Raw genomic sequence first — 16,208 nt, forward strand, 5'->3', positions numbered from 1 at the left:
CATTTATCATCTAGAAAATATTTGTCTGACTTGGAAGTCATTTGCAATTCCCCTATTTTGACAAGTCATGCCACTTTTGGTGTTGAAAGGAGAGTGACTTCATATGAGTTGTGTACTTAATTTATTTCCATTAAACTAAGGTATCTATCATATTGTTCTCATTTGTATTAACTTGTCCTCTATATAATCTCTTATTTAGGGTGTTCGTGGAGGTAAAAAATACTAATTTGGGTTTAATTATGACAAATCTAAATATAGCCACTCCCAACCTTCAAAAATTGGCATTTTGTATGTAGATTGGAATCTTTATTTCATGGACCATTATAAGTGTTTCTTTTCTCACTCGGGTTCTACTATTTGTTTTCTATTTTTTATTTCACATTTTAGTAGTTTTCATTGCATTTAGTCCATACAAAATCATGCTTGATTATTGCATATCATCATTGATCTATGTACACATCTAGAATAGAGAGCTTACAAAACTATCCATAAGGTCCTTATTGTTGGAAACTTACAATTGGAACAATTATTATTTTGTCATTGATGTCAGATCTATGGATGAGACAAATTGCTACCTAATCTAAATATCATATATATTTTATTGATGAAGAGGATTTGAGAGTTACTCATAACTATAGCACCTAGAGGAAAGGTTGAAGTTATGAAAAGGAAGTTACAATGGATATTTGATTATATAGACTTTGATTAAGCAAAGTAATTATTTATGTTAAGGAAGCTAAGCCAAGCCGAGTAAAAGAGTAAATTACTAAAGAGTGCCAAGTAATGCTAGTATCAACCAAGCCACAGTTAGTGCCGAGAAAATCTAGCGTTGATCGAGCATTAACATTGACTAAGAAAGTTAGTGGATGCCAAGGTAGAAAGTAATAAATAACGACTAAGTATTTATGTGTCAACTGAGTATCAAAATTCAGTGATTGTTGAGCAATAGTAAAAGATCAAATTCAAAGGAATCGTAAGTCAAGCCAACTTAGTTGATTTGTTGGGAGATGTAAAATGTGTTGAGGATTAGATTAATGAGTTGGATCATTAAATTCAAGGTGGTGATTAGGTAAATACCTAACAGAAGGATTCTAGAGAAGTTTCTAGAGAATGATCAAGAAGTTGTACAGATACATTAAATCGATTTGAAGCTGACCATAAACCCTAAGATCTATGGTGGATGTAGAAAATGGTAAAGCACAAATTGCCTATTTAAAGGGAGACTGAATCGAACTTTTGGTGTTGTATCCAGTCGAGCCTAGCCGAGCCCAACTAGTGTGTATGAGTGACTTCATGTATAGAGCAAGGTTGATCAAAAGCACACAAGAATGTGAATGTGAAGCTAAAGGAGAAAGCTTGTAGATGTGATGTCATTATTGATAAGTTGTTTTGAGCAGAAGGCCTAAGTGTTGATGAGAAGTGTAGAGTATTTGCTTGAAGGGTGTCCAAGTAGATCAAGATTAGAGATGACAATGAAAGGTTTATCAGTGAACCAACATAAGGATTGAATAGATATCTGAACCAACAAAAGTGAGTTATAATCACACAAATCAAAACCTATTATTTTCTTCCTTATCATTGTGAACAGTTTGTATTGAAATCCTTTTAACAAAGGTTGACGTAACAGTCATCAAAAGACTTAACAATCTATATAAATCCTTTAACTAGGTGACATTCTAAATGGAATGATCAACGCCGTCTACAAGGCCACTCCTAACAAGGTGATTAAATCCTCTAACCAGGTCACATTTAATAGTGTGTATTGTAAACCTTTAATAGGGTTGGCTCCTAATAGAGCTCACTTTGAAAGAGTGAAAAAGAGTGATATGTTGTTAGTGGTTTTTTCCAAATTTGGGTTTGCATGTAAAATCCGTGTGTCAAACTATGATGAATGCCTATGAAAGTTTTACATGTTTTGATGTTTTTTATTATGCAATACAAGTTAAGTTTATGACAATTTTATAGTATAGACCGAGCAACAACAAGTCAAGTAGGATGAGCATAATATTGATGTGTTTAATGTTTAATAGTTCAAGTGGTACATATAGACCTTGAGTAATTGATTCACAACCCCCCCTCCCCGACCCCCCTGCCTCCACCCCAATTTTTCCAAAAATTTCTAACACTTGCAACTATTACTTGCTCCTTCTATGGACTATCATTTCTCCCAATTAGTATAGATTATTTAAACATGTAAACCTAAATACGAAAATACTTAAACTTTTGTTATAAAAACCTTTTTCATGAATACAAATTTATGGGTTATGGTTACCCCATTCCTCTTGACACTTGATTAATGTGCAAAGGCCAAATTAGTTACCAATCAAAAGTAATATTTTTTCCTAATGAGCTATTGATTTTAATGGGAAATGTTAATTTTTTTTTCAAAATTAATTGTAATATTCTTAAATTAATTTTATTTATTTCCCATTATAATATTTGGGAGGGGAATAATTAAAAATCTAGTCACTCATCTCCTCCTTTTGTTTACATGCTTAAAATTTTCATTTCCTAACCTCGAAGAAGATAGAACTGCACAAATTTTGAACATGTTAACTACCAAATTTGCACCATATACTAAATTGAAAGAGTTCATCAATTCATGCATAATATGGGAATCACTTTGATGTGGGACATGATACTGAAGCGAGACCTCTGGTTTCTGGGTTAACTCCTATAAAATGCTTCACTAAAAGTGACAAATTTTTTGAAGGAAAGGGGATAGAAAGATTATGAAAAAGAAAGCTATTACTTTTTATCTAATAAATAAAGTTATTACATTTTATCTTTTTTGTTTGTATTGCACTTTGATGATGTAGCTTAAGGTCAATGGTAGTAATGCAATCCCTATTTACAAGTTCTTGAAATCAATCAAAGGTGGATTTTTTGGTGATAGCATAAAGTAAAACTTCACTAAGTTTTTGGTTGAAAACGATGGAAATGTAGTTGATAGATATGTACCCACAACATCTCTATTAAAGATTGAGGTACTTTAAAATAATATTTTGTTATTTTGTCAATTTTTCTATGAAAATTGCACTTACAATCTTTTCAAACTGGTTTTATTTGTTTGATGACACATCTTATAGGAATAATGGCTAACATATGTAACCTTATGTTTGCTTGCATATGATGCATACAAAGGTTTCAAAGTCTACCAAATGGATGTGAAGTCTACTTTTCTGAGTGGTATACTGGAAGAGGAAGTCTACATAGAACAACTAGAGGGGTTTGTTAATGACAAGAACAAGGACATGGTCTGGGAACTAGACAAGGCACTTTATGGATTGAAGCAAGCACCTAGAGCATGGTATGAGAGACTACACAAATATCTTGTGAAGATAGGATTTGAGAGAATAGATGACAACAACAACTTGTACCTCAAAGCAAAAAAAGGTAAATACATTTTGATATCAGAAATCTTTGTTGATGATATAATATTTGGAGGAAAAGATGCTTTATGCAAAGATTTTTCAGATCAAATGAAGCATGAGTTTGAGATGTCAATGTTTGGAGAAATCAAATTGAAGCATGGCATATTTGTGACCCAATCCAAATAAATTAAGAAGATACTCAAGACATTTGGATTAGAAGACTCAAAACCAGTTAGCACACCAATGACAACAGGACATAAGCTATCTAAGAATGATGAGTCTGCTGAAGTAAATTAGGCATTGTATAGATTAATGATTGGAAAGTTGCAATATGTTGTACATAGTAGACTAGACATTGCATTAGCTGTTGAAATAGTGGAAATATTTTTTGCAAATCAAAGAGAAAATTATTTAATGGTAGTGAAGAGAATACAGAGGTACCTAAAAGGAACTGATGACTTTGGTCTATACTATAAGAGAAGTGAAAAGTTTGATCTAAAAGCCTACACTGATGCAGATTGGGGAGGTAACATTGATGATAGAAGAAGTACCAGTGGAGGAGCACTTTTCTTGGGAAAAAGATTGATTACATGGACTAGCAAAAAGCAAAGCTATACGACACAGTCCACTGCTGAAGCTGAATATGTTGCAGCTGCTATAAATTGCACCAATATTGTATGGATCAAACATTTGTTTCAAGGTATGAAGGAAGAGGTAAATGATCCTATGATACTTTATTGTGATAATACAAGTGCTATTAACATATCAAAGAATCCTGTAATGCATCAAAGGAGCTGATTGTTGAAGATTTTACACATTGATGCAGATGATGTTTACTTTAGGATTCATGCCTAAAGTAATTAAAGTGCTAAACTTCCAAACCAGTCACAAGAAAGGTGACAGAGGGAGAAATTGAATAAACTTGCAAAAGATACAATTGCATATTAAGATGCTAATATGTCTTTGGCATTGTTGTCAAAGAGGAAGAAGTTGTGAGAAATTGATAAAATGCTAATGATCAAAAGTATGAGGGAGAAATGTCAAGAAAATGCAAAAAATGATCAAATGAAGATAGAGGGAGAAGTAGATAGAAATGATCAATAGTTGATCAGTATAGCAAAAGATGAGCAATACAGAGGGAGAGAAAACAAAGAACAAGGATACAACAGCTAAGAGGGAGATGTGAAAACTGATGGTAATGATAATACAATTACTTTTTGGCATTTGACTTATTGTTATAACCTAGCTAGCATTTGGTTAAGTAGTTTAGTCTAATGGTTGATCAGTTTGGTTTGCCATCAATGCTAAAGAGGGAGATTGTTGAAAATCTTATTGAAAAGCTCATTGTTGATGATCAAAGAGGGAGATTATTGTTAACAAAATGTTTTCAATCATTGTTTTTTCATTTCTATCAAACCTGCTATTTGCAAGAATGACATTTGCTTATAAGATCCAAGTACTATCACTTAAGTTGATTGATGAAGAGGATTTGATCAACAAGATGTAACAAGAGTACCTAAGGTAAGGTTGAGTTATGATGTTGTAATGAAGTGCAAGGATTAGATAAGACAATGGTTAAATGATGTATTAATAACATATTCAAAGATATAGAGGCTGGTCACACTTAGAAACATTTGAGGAATAAGTTGTAACAAGTTTGATTGCAAAGCTTAAACTAAGTTCATTAGTGGGTGCCAAGAAAGCTAGTTGAAGCTAAGCAAATTCTCAGTTGGAGCCAAGTAACAAGAAATTCTCGTGTGTGCTGAGTGATCTTCATATGCTAAGAGAAGTTCAGGTGCTGAGCATCAGAAAATCTCAATTGGTGCTGAGTGAACTTCAGGTGTTGAGCATTAGTAAAAATTTAGTTGATGCTGAGTAACACAGTATGTGCCGAACACCAGTATTTCAATAGTGCCAAGCTACTACATTATTTTAAATGATGAAGATTTGCCAAATCTGAATCGACTTAGTGGTTACTTTGAATTTTGTTAACTAGTTGGTGTTAGATTGTGGTGACTGATTAGGAAAGTACTATACATACTCCATAATTTTTTGGGGTTCGAAATTTTTTTTGGGCCCTATTTTATCAGGATTTTGGGCCAACATGTAATTATTAATCATAATCCTAAAATGACATAAAATATTTGTATAAAAGGGTTTAGGGTTAGGTATTTTATCATTATGATGTGATTGGAAATTGGTTCTTGCGGTGGTATTGAGCTGTAAGGGATTACAGATTGTAATCAGGTTGTAATCACTGGATTGTAATAAGATCATACTTGCTGTTTGGTGGACATAGCCTAGGGATTGGGTGAACCACATTAAATCTTGGTGTCTTGTGTTCATTTTTGTGTGATCTATTATTTTCTGTTATTGGTTATATTTACATGTAGTTTTTATTTCTGTCCGTGGTTTTATCCTAACAGTTGGAGGATAAGGATGATAAGTTGGTGGCACAGAATTCTATGTAAACTATTTTTGGGCGAATTCAAAAAGGATTTTTCAAGAAGTTTCTAGAGAAAACAACATACGAGTTAGATACAATGAATCCTACCTAATCTATATGAATTGAAATTAAAGAATGGAAGAATCGAGTGAGAAAAGGAGCTCCAAGACTTCTATTTAAGGAGCCACAGACCAAGAAGCAAATGCTGCTGATATTGCTACTGCTAAAGAGCCAAATTGCGAAGTGGTTAGAAGGGTGTCAACTAGAAGACATCTAGAAGAAGGAAGAGCATAGAGGCTCTGCTTCTACAAGTGGTTAGAGAGAATGATTGCACTGGTACATTGAGCATGGAGACTCAAGGAGACTAAGCTTGAAAGAGGGACAAGTTGTCAAGAGTTGCAAAGATTGAAGGCTAGACAATGAGAAGAGCTGAAGAGTGATTTGAGATCTGCAAGTTAAGTTGTATGTTGTAATCAGGTCAAAATCCCTAATTTTTACTCTCTAGCAATTGTATCAGTTAAGATAGAAGGAAAATCCTATGGACTTAGGTTGGTCTAACAACCATTTGTAAATCCTTTAATAGGGTGGCATTCCAAGTGAATGTTCCAAAGTCCTCTAACCAGACCCAATTCTAATAGGGTGGTTCAATCCTCTAACAAGGTCACATTTAACAGTGTTGTAAGCCTTTAATAGGGTAGGCCTTTCATAGGGCATCACTTCAGAAGAGTGAGAATTGAGTAGCATGTTATTGGTGGTTTTTTCCAAATTGAGTTTCCACATAAATCATTGTGTTATGTGTTGATTTCTTATGTGTTATGCTTGCATGTTGATTTACAATAACTTGTTGATTAGAAAAGTTAATGCTTGGATGAATGAATGGTTGAATGGGCTCGCTACACTTAGTGAGAAAGTTTGAATAGGACATTTGGACCTTGAATAATTGAGTCACCCCCCCTCAGTTACTCTAAAAGCATTTCTAATAGATAGATCATAATTGATCAAACTTTTGACCAATACTTGGTCTCCATTTCTACTAATATTGGTCAAAATTTTGACCAATTCTTTGGTTGTAAGTATGGAATCTTGACCATTGATAGATCAGAATTGGTCAAACTTTCAACCACACTTCAATGGCCATTTCGACTAAGTTTGGTCAAAAAGTTGACCAATGGCCACCGATAATGCTCATACCAAAGGAATCCTATTTTGACCAATCAGAGGGTTCGTCAAAACTTTGACACATCCTTTGGTCACAAATTTGACCATCACGAGTCAAAATTTCAACCAATATTCATCAAAAAATGGGTTGAATTTTACTAGTGGCCAGCGAAGTATTAGAGGAAGGGCAAATACCTGAAGAGCCTCAACAAACTCCTCACAATACAAAGGCTAGGACCTTAGCCCAAGAAAATATGTAGACTCTAACTGGTGATATTTCTCAATAGGGGAAGACTCCAGAAAGGACGAATTAGGGAAAGGGACCTGCAGCGGAAACCACCTCTTTAGTCAATTACATGTCTCCAATAGGCACTAGACTGACATGGATGAAGAGGGAAGTTACGTTTCAACAAAAGAAGTAGTTGGATTAAATTGTTGAGGAGGGAATGATAGAGTTGGTCAAAGCCATCAAGAAGCTTGAACCACCTATGGGTGATGCATGAATACTAGCCTTCATAATGAAGAATCAATATTAGGACTTGCGTGTGCAAACAACTATTCCTCTTCACATGCTAAAACCAAACAATTGACTCCTAAGGACTATCAAATAAAGGAGGTCATGTTGGGTAGAGCCATGGTAGACACTGCAAAAGTGATGATCACTATAGGGATGAAAGAGGTGTTTAGACATATGAACCGAGATGAGTCCAAGTTGATTGTGCTACAAAAACAAAATGAGCTTTTAAGAGGCTATTTGCATGGAGTTGTGGGCTCCATAGAACTGGATAATCTAGAGATCACTCTTGCTACAAAATTAGAGAGGAAAGAAAAGGGGAATGCACAATTAGACCCATTTTTGGAGCCATGTCAGTAATGGCATGATAATTTTGAGGAAAAAGGTGTACAAATAATATAGGGGAACTTAAACTTGTTAAACCATATTTAGTCGAGTGCAGATAAGCTAGTACCCATAGTGAATTGGGATTTTGGATTGATGGATGAGGTACATGCCTAGGCTAAAGATCTATAGGAACTCCAATCAATAAAAGGCCAAAGGTATCATACACTCATGGAAGTATTCACTGCTAAGGAGCTTGATAAGTTGGATGACTAGATAGAGAAGATATTTGTCAGCAATAAAGTCATGGAGGGTCTGTTAGAGTGGGGTTGTTGTTGCACCAAAAGATCAACCTATTAATGCTTGATACAACCACTCAACTTATAGTACACTGGAGCTAGTTAAGCCCTTGTCATGAATCTTGAGGGGAGCACTGACCAAATTTTCAACAATCTCCCCCTCAATATTACCCGAGGGTCTGAGGATTCAAAGCTGTGACCAAGCTCTAATACCACTTGTTAGAGGGGGGTCGTTGTTTCACCAAAAGATTGACCTATCAATGCCCAATACAACCACTCAACTTATAGTACATAGGAGGTGGTTAAGCCCTTGTTACGAATCCTGAGGGGAGTGTTGACCAAATTTTCAATAGGGTCTACATGCAAATATTCTAAAAATAAGAGACCAAACTCAAGAGCAAATTTTGGAAGCACAAAGGTATTACAACACTGCTTGCCTTGAGATTTTTGAAGATTAGTCAAAGATTAAGTTGAATATGGTGCAATCAGTAATAATTTTTTTTAAGGAACCTTTGAAGATGCTTTGTCAGATGAATATATCAGGCAAGCATTCAATGTTGAAGAGGTATTGTTGGAGTTGGACACTAAACTTGAGAATTTTGTGGCAACCTGAATAGAAGTTAGCAACTATCAATAGTTAGTAAAGGATAAATATGGAGCTTTGGATTTTTTGGAAGCTGCCCAAGTGACAGGGATAATAGATAATTTCAAGAGCAAACATCCATATATCATTTTGGTATAAAGGAAAAAAAAAACCCAGATGTTGGAAATCTAGTTTTGACACTTGGGGAAAATTTTGCATTTTTTGAAACCTGCCATCAAGGTGAGGAGGTGTGCAAGTGTGCTTTGGTTTTGAAGAAGAAGCAATGACTAACAGTTAACTGTTAGTTCCTAATTTAGAGAATTTCATTTACTAGAAACACATTTTGACGATAGTTCAACTCCTAGAAATGCTTAGAGAAGGCCGAGTTTCCATTTTAGAGCTTCCAGAGACTCCCAGATCATCTTATAGCTTCTTTCTTCTTATCCACTTCTTCTTTTATTGTTTTAAGTCATGCAAAGGATCATGCACTCATGAATTAATATAAACAAGGGTGAAGAACTACTTAGCACCATATAGAGAGTTAGTTTGTATATAATTAGATTTGTTTTATTAGTTTTTAGCACGAGTTACATTTTAAGAACTCTCTCTCCTAGCACGAAGGGAGGGGATGCTTTCTTATAAATACATGGGTGTAATATGTGCTCTAGGTTGTTATTTCGATGCAATAATATGTGCTATTGGCACTCTCATTCTGAGTGTAATTATTCTTGTCAGAGTGTGTTATTTTTGTGAATGCATGTTCATGAATAATAATGGAGCTAATGGTTTTATTGCATTTTTATGTTTGTGCAACCTTTTAGTTTTAGTGTTATCCTCATGTTAATGAATTTTACTGACGTACCGAGTTGGAGAAGAGATCACTTATTGTTCTTGCATAACTTCTTGTCTCACATGAGCACACTTTTTGTGGCCTTGCAATTTTATGAGAAGTGAAACATTTTTCTGTTATTATTGAGTTCCCATCCATGATTGCATCAGTGGAATTGAGGAAGTGTTGCTCCTATTTTCATTGGTTGTGTACCTAATCTTTTTGATGATTTAACTTGCAAATGTGTTGTTACCATGGTTTATGTTTGTTAGGAATTTCCCTTTCAAGTTATTTTCTTTAATCTCTGGTTACGTTATCTTTTTTATTTTCTTTGCTAACACTTGGTTAAAATAAGAATTCATATAGTTGTATCAATAAATTTCATTCATCATAAAACATAAAATACCAAAAATATATCTCTTTTGTGTTTACTTTTCAAACAATATATCAAACATCTTATCCAAAATTGTTTGAACTAGTAAAGGCCTCCTTGTGAACATACACATTTATCTTCAATTGAGTGGATTCTAGTAGGTTACAAGATCACTTGGAAACTTGGAGTTGATCCTAGATTAGCTTTTCAAGAGAGGAGTTCAAAAGGATTCTTGTTGTTCAAGCATCATGAAAAATGACAGCTCAACATGTAGCAAGCCTTAATTGTGCACAAGTCATTTACGTGTTGTCACTCCTTGATAGTGATCCATTGTTGTGGAAGTCATTTAGACATTGTTACTCCTTGGAAGTGATCCTAAAATATTATAACTCAAGATATTTTTATTTCAATTTTGATTATCATTGTAAATTTCTCCAATTTTGTGATTTCCACATCAATTTGGTGTTCTTATGGTGACTGCGCCTTATTTTTTCTAGGTTCATTGAAGTAATTTTTTTATGGAAGTTATAAGTACAATAATATTTGAATTAATGGTAAAGGGTGCTCCCCTTAATAACACTTCTACACACAATAAAATAGAGAAAGAAATAACAATTGCAAGAACATGAACACTCTTTCACTATTATCCTCAATGAAATGATATTACAACATTCAAAAGTATAACATATTACAACCAAATGGGTGTTGGGAGGTTGGTGCCTTTGTCCTCTCTACGTGGAGGTATCATTCAACATAGACTGATGGATTTGTGATATTTTCTTAACCACCTCTCATGGATCCTTGTCTTTAGTTGTTGTGACGTTCATTGACATCTTGAGCTTTTGGTGTAATGACAACAATAATTCAAACAAATGGTATCAGAGCGCCGGGTTATGGGTTCAAATCCATCGGCTCATGTTGAGGGGTGATTATTAGGAGATTGGTGCCTTCGTCCCCTCTAGGTGAAGGTACCATTCAACATAGATTGATGGATTTGTGACATGTGCTTAACTACCTCTCATGGATCCTTGTCTCTAGTTTTTGTGATGCTCATTGACAACTTGATCTTTTGGTATAATGACAATGGTGATTCCAACAATGGGCATCTTCATTACAATAATCTACAAGAAAAATCCATCACATATACCATTAAATTTTCCCTACATAACTCTTTTGACCTTCTTTAAATGAGTAATTTTAGCTATTGTATAAGGTTATAAAAATTCTAACCTCCAATTTTGAGATCAACCATCCTTAAATCATTTTTCTTTATATTGGAATATGCCAAAAATATAACCCAAATGGGTTTTTGAACTCAAATGAGTGTTTGAAGGAAAAATATCTTTCTTTCCAAAGTAGTCCAAATTTTAGAAGTTGTATCATTTAACTCACTAACCTGATTGGCTATTACAACCAATTTTAAAAACTCTAAAAGTGCTCTATAAAGCTTGACTAGGGGTAAACATACAAAATTATGTCACCTTTTAGACTGACTCATCAGAATGATAGAATTTGAGCATTTCTTTTTAAAAAACCAAATTTGTTCAAACATATGATACAGATGAATCCATTCTAGCTAAGTTATATATGTTCTCACACTTTTCCAATTGGAAATGTCTATTAAATGCATGTTTTCTACTAGTTTGTATTCAATTACTAAAAAAATAAAATTATTTCAGAAAACTAACATTTCAATAACTGTTACTCCTTTTAATTATATTTCTAAAACAACATATAAACACCATTTTATAGAGATCAAAGTCAAGAATATTCTCATATATATTTTATAGCATTTTAAAATTGGATATAGTATATTGTAATTAAAAAATACAAGTATGTATTTTAACACTTGAGAATATGTCGATTTTGAGAAAGAAAAATGGTAAATCATATAAAAAAGATTTAAAAAGATATGATATTCTAGAAGAGATAGTCCTGTTCTAGAATCTATAATTTTTCTTTTTGTTACAATAGATTTATTTTGAAAAATGTGTGGGAGATGAAAACTATCAATTTCAGGTGAGTTAAAATTTGAATTGTTATAAAAGAGAAGTATAGGTCAAAAGCCAAAACTTATTTTTGATTGATCTAGCTATATATGTCATCTATAAAATAATCTAAGATCAAAGGGAAAAAGTTTATTTCCATATAGTTTTGTGGTGGGAACTAGACTTCTAATTTTCAGCAACTAAAAAAGGAACCTTAAAAATTAGGAAAATATATAAATTCTTATTATAAATAATCATTAAAAATAATAATCTTAAACTTCATCCATTTCTATAAATTTCATTTGTTTGATTCATTTTCAAATTCTAAATAATAATATTGTTTTATGTAATTGAAGTTGAATGGTTATACTTTTGTTAGCCTTCTCCTTTATAAAAGGGTGACACGGGTTTATGCTTTTACCCCTAGAAAAGTGGAAGCAACTAAGGTTTGACCCCTTTTAGTAGCCTCTAAGTCCCTTAAGACTAAGTCCAAAGTTTTTCTTACCCCCTTGTGAAAATTTTTTTTAAAAAAAATATCTTTGGAACTAGACTTGATCTTGTAATGAAACTTCATTGGTAGGCTTAAGTAACCAAAGTGAACCTTCATGAAAGAAATTAGAGTAGTACTGGGATGGGTGATCTCCTAGGAAGTCTTGGTGCTTCACCCCTATGAGCATCGCCTAGATCCAATGAGTGCTAATTGTTCTATTTATTCTCATGAGAGATGGATTCCTGTTGAATCACTACTCATGAAACATGGGTTAATGAGTTTGACTCAAAATCACACAGTTAAATCCTGATAGCAATATCACAATTTGACCTACTATGGAAATTATCTCCTACTTATCAATTGATGAGCTTAAGGGGCTTTCTAATGAATGGTTCATAAGACACAACACTTGGTGAATTTTTTTCAAATGGGGTTGCAAGCTTTGGGTTTAACCATGGAGTAAAATTTGTAGTTAAGTGCGCTTAGGCTGGAGTAGTATTGGGATGGGTGACCTCTTGAGAAGTCCCAGTGCTCACCCCTGTGAGCATCACCTAGATCCAATGAGTGATAATTGTTCCATTTATTCTCATGAGAGATGGATTCATGTTGAATCACTACTCATGAAACATGGGTCAATGAGTTTGACTCAAAATCACACAGTTAAGTCCTGATAGCAATATCACAATTTGACCTGCTGTGGAAATTATCTCCTACTTATCAATTGATAAACTTAAGGGACTTTCTAATGAATGGTTCATAGTGTACAACACTTGGTGAAGGTTTTGTAAATGGGGTTGCAAGCTTTGGGTTTAACCATGAAGGAAACTCTATAGTTAAGCGTGCTCAGGCTAGAGTAGTACTGGGATGGGTGGCCTCCTGGGAAGTCCTAGTACTTCACCCTCGTGAGCATCGCCTAGATCCAATGAGTGCTAATTGTTTCGTTTATTCTCATGAGAGATGGATTCATGTTGAATCACTACTCATGAAACATGGGTCAATGAGTTTGATTCAAAATCACACCATTAAATCTTGATAGCAATATCCCAATTTGACCTATTGTGGAAATTATCTCCTACTTATCAATCTTCATGAAAGAAATTAGAGCATTATATGCTCAAATGAACACCTTACTAAAAATACTAAAATATTTAGAAATTGGAACTCTACATAAAGATAGCCCTTATTGAAAAACTAGACAATATTTTTGGGTGATGCAAGCTTGCCCTTACACCTTGGATGCTCTTACATCAATTAAATTTATTGATGTTCCAAATCGATTCACCCCACTCTTAGTCTTGTTGTATCTTCAACATAATGATGGGTATTCATGTATCATTTTCATCTTAGTTTACACTAATACATATTCATATCTAGTCATTCCTAAACACATTTGGGATTGAAACATTCACACACTATTTTAACTTCTCTATCTTTCATTGTTATGAAAGTAGAAATTTCTAAGCAAGGGTTTGACTAATGGAAAACCTCTAAAGAACCTCCCTATTTTCCTGTTTCTTTGTAGGTACATGATTCTTCACACAAGGAAGTTTGGCTACTTGGGAGCTTACTCTTTTTTTTTCATGTTTCTTATTTCCTTATTATCTTAACATTTTTCTTTCAATAAATTACTTCATTGTATTGCTCTTTTAAAATACTTGTTACTGTTTATGTCATTGCATCTTATGGCTTTTTCATTTGTACTTGTAGGTTATTGTCTAGAAAGAGGGTCTTTCTCTATTTGATGCAAAGTTCTATTTGTTAGATGATGTTTTTAGTTTTGTAATAAAGCTTGTCAATTATTATTTTATATTTAAAAAAACATTGCTTCATCAAATTCTTCTATCCTCTAGTTAATTAAAAACATTTCATCTATATCATTTTAGGATTGTAGATTTAATTTGTTACTTGGTAGTAAACTAGTCACAACCGTAATGTGAAAGTAGTGAAAACTCATTTAGCAAAATTTTGGCTAAAGCACAAAATTCACTCATTTATAGAATAAGATTGTCTTCATGAAACTAATTTAAGGGTTGCAAAATTCAACGATATCTTAATCCAGGGTTCTTATCTTTGATTTGATAGTTTTCTTAGAATACTCAAACTAATACAAAAATTAGGTTGGTTGTTTTGTTCAATGATCAAGAACTTCTTGTGATAGGCACGAGGTCATAACTCTCCCCTCAACCCACATTGTAGCATAATGTGTATTGTACTAGAGCACCATTACTCCCATTAAAAAGTTAATCTGACACACTGTAGAATATGAGAAGACGAAAAAAATAAGTCATAAATATTGTAAGAGATAAGAAATATCCAAAAAAATCCAACAAGCTCCTAAATAAATAGCACCAGGTAGTACAAAAATTTGATACTCTCTTTCTCTAAAACAACCATTAGCATGCTGAAAATTAATTGTTATACTCTATATAATTTTTGATGTTTTGTTAACATGCACCTAATTCTTTCTATACAAGCCTTCTTTAATTAATTGTATAAAAGACAACACCTTGGTTTTCGCTACTTCTAAATATAAAAATAGTTAATTAACACTATAAAAAACTTAAAATTCTCCACTTTATGAAGGACTAATGATGTCATCCAATATTTCATTAAAAAAATGCATATCAAATGTGTGCATTGCTACACTTTCTTTTGGGTGAAATCTATGCTCCATGTAAATTATTTTAAAAATTTCTTTTTTCAAAAAGAAAAATCTTCTCAAAAGGAAGGGCGAGATCCACATAGAACAACAAATTGAAACAGACAATACGATTAATAAAGAAATAATTTCACCATTGCATTGTACCCACCTCCTATTGGAATCTCAGCCCGCCACGGGGCACTCTCTCAGCCACCATCCAAATTTGTGAAGTGTAAAAAAATGTGTTCGTAGGGATCCCCGCCAACTCCCAATCCATCCGTTCCCTTCTTTAAAATGCCCCTCAACTGCCTCTTCGCAAATTTCTTAGTTTACGTTGGAATTTTTCAGATCGGGGATATGGTCGCGGGTTCGAGAGAGGGCGTGTGCGGAGTGCTCCTGCTGTTGCTTTTAATGGCGGATATGAAGAAATCTGCTGGTTCTACAGATGATGCGATGAAAATTTCTTCTTTTTATTCGAAAAAAAGTTGCGATGGACCGATCGGGGACTGTTTTAGTGATGAAGAAATGCTCATGGATTCGGAGATTAACAGAAGGATTTTGGCCACGACGCAATACATAAGCTATGGAGCTCTGAAAGGGGATTCTGTGCCGTGCAGCAAGACAGGCAATTCTTATTATAGCTGTGGGGAGTCTGGGGAGGCGAATCCTTACAAGAGGCCATGCACTGTAATTACTCGCTGTGCAAGAGATACGAGCTAAAGGTTTCTCTCGTCGGTTTCTGTTTCTAAGGTTATGTTTTATTTGCAGAAATTCTCTCTTTCTTTTCGGGTTTCAAAGGTTATGTGTCTATTTGCAGAATTTCTTTGCTGTAATTTTTATTGGAAAGCATTTTGAAGTTTCTTTGTATAATTTTTCTTGGACAGCAATATTCTGAGATCCTATTGTCGGGACGATGGAAATGCAAGAAAATAAATATTTTAGATTAGTTCGCTAGCTGTCCCAAATTTGATGGCTGTTATCAATCATTTACGTGGTAAAATATAAATAGAATTGGACGGAAAGATTTTAGTCAGATTGTCAAAGTTTCTGTATAATACTACTGTGAAATTTTAAAGAGTGAAGATTTTTCCCCTTTTTTGTGCGATAGATTGATGAACGTCCTTCATCAAATTTATATAGATTTATTCAAAGGTTCTATTACAAAGTGAAATTTTCTTTTATCTTTCTT

At 33.8% G+C, this 16,208-nt stretch overlaps 1 pseudogene; it reads left to right on the forward strand.

Annotated features, from left to right (window-relative positions):
• Window positions 1-15,376: 15,376 nt before the first annotated feature.
• Window positions 15,377-15,739, forward strand: LOC149564563 (protein RALF-like 33 pseudogene; annotated as a pseudogene).
• Window positions 15,740-16,208: the final 469 nt, after the last annotated feature.

The sequence above is a fragment of the Cupressus sempervirens genome, chromosome 3 (genome assembly GCF_028749045.1).
Source record: "Cupressus sempervirens isolate cs-2001-9-10 chromosome 3, ASM2874904v1, whole genome shotgun sequence".
In the NCBI taxonomy this organism is placed as follows: domain Eukaryota; kingdom Viridiplantae; phylum Streptophyta; class Pinopsida; order Cupressales; family Cupressaceae; genus Cupressus; species Cupressus sempervirens.